Genomic DNA, 1,709 nt, shown 5'->3' on the forward strand with positions numbered 1-1,709 from the left:
ACTCCTCGGAAGGAAGGTTGGGCAATCCTACTTCCGTAGTGATACTGCCTCGGAAACCCAAGGAGGGGTCGCTATGAATAGGGTCCGACTCAACGGCACATAACAACAAAAACAACAACAACAATTCAAAGGCATCAATTCTTCCACATTCTTCCTTGTTCATTGACCAGCTTTCTTTCACATGGATATGAAGCTACTGAAAAAGACCTCTGGTGGCACAGTGTATACGGCAGTTGACTGAAAACCAGAAGGTTAGCAGTTCAAATCCATCAGCTGCTCTAAGGGAAAAAGAGGAAGCAATCTGCTTTTGTAAACATTTACAGCCTTGGAAACCCATTAGGGATCACTCTGAGTTGGAATTGACTCATTGGCAGTGGCCTGAATTGGTTATGCCTTGGGCCAGGTGAACCTTAGGCTTCCAAGTGACCTCCCGTTAGAGGTCTTTTGCAGCAGATTTGCCCAATGCAACAGATCTTCTGATTTCTTGAAAGCTGCTTCCAGGGACACTGACTGCAGAAGCTAGCAAAATGAAATTCTTGACAACTTCAATCTTTTCTCCATTTATCATCATGGTGCTTATTAAGCTAGTTGTGAAGAGTTTTGTTTTCAAAGGTTGGAGGCTGTAATCTTCTATCTACATCAGTAAGTACTTCAAATCTTCTTCACTTTCAGCAAGCAAGATTGTGTCATTCTTACATCGTTAATGGATTTTCCTCCAATCCTGATACCAGGTTATTATTCCAAAGCTACCATATGGCAATAAAAATACAAAAATTAGAATAATGAAAATTCCCTCTTACAAATTCTAGCTTTTATCCTTGATGAATGGGGAAACAGAAGTTCAGAAAGGGAAACTACAGAGGACAAATGTCATATGGCCATTCATCATTTCAGTATTTGGGGAAATAGAAATGTCATGACCTCTATCATACCAGTCTCACCACTCAGCACCTACATATTTCACACTTCAAAGTGGGAAATACACTGTATGAAATGTACAATTTGTTTTATCTGATGGTCATTAGGATACGTGACTTTGACTGTGTCGAATGTGACATCTAAAATGTTCCAGATTATGTACTCTCAAGAATGAGAGCAGTGATATTCCCGTTTCCTTCACCCAAATCAATACCTGTCTCTGACATAACTAGCTGTTTGTTTTCAATACCTTCCCCTTGGATCCTTGGTAACCAACAAATAAAGTTTCTTTTCTGGGAGGGACAGCACACCAATTAGATGGGAAGAATACTCTCAGTGGGTAACAGTGTAAGAAAGTTATACTGCAAAGTAATAATGGAGATCAAAATTGATGATCCTGGATATAGTGGACGAAAAATGTGAAACAAAATTCAAAATCACAGAAAATATCAGGATTATGGGTTTGAGAAAACTGGTGAAACCTCCAAGTCCATGGCACTTCATGACCCTTTAAGCCTGGAGTTGAATTTACTCTCGTGGCTGCCGGGCAAATAACAGATAGACCTACAAGGTGAACATTTACACTATGCAGGTACAATCCTTAGAATTGTAAACCATGAGAGATCAGAAAGACTATGTTTGCATAGGGAAATAGCTCAGCGAGGTAGAACTGCCTAGGAAACAAGGACACAGAAGAGGTAAACACAGGGAGGAAGTGGGAAGAGAGTTCTTACATTATGGAGATCGTCCTCAAATAAAACATGTATAACTGAATGGAAAATAAGTTTGCT

This window comes from Orycteropus afer, unplaced genomic scaffold (genome assembly GCF_000298275.1).
Source record: "Orycteropus afer afer isolate SDZICR_OR568_19922 unplaced genomic scaffold, OryAfe1.0 scaffold00727, whole genome shotgun sequence".
NCBI classification, from domain to species: Eukaryota; Metazoa; Chordata; class Mammalia; order Tubulidentata; family Orycteropodidae; genus Orycteropus; species Orycteropus afer.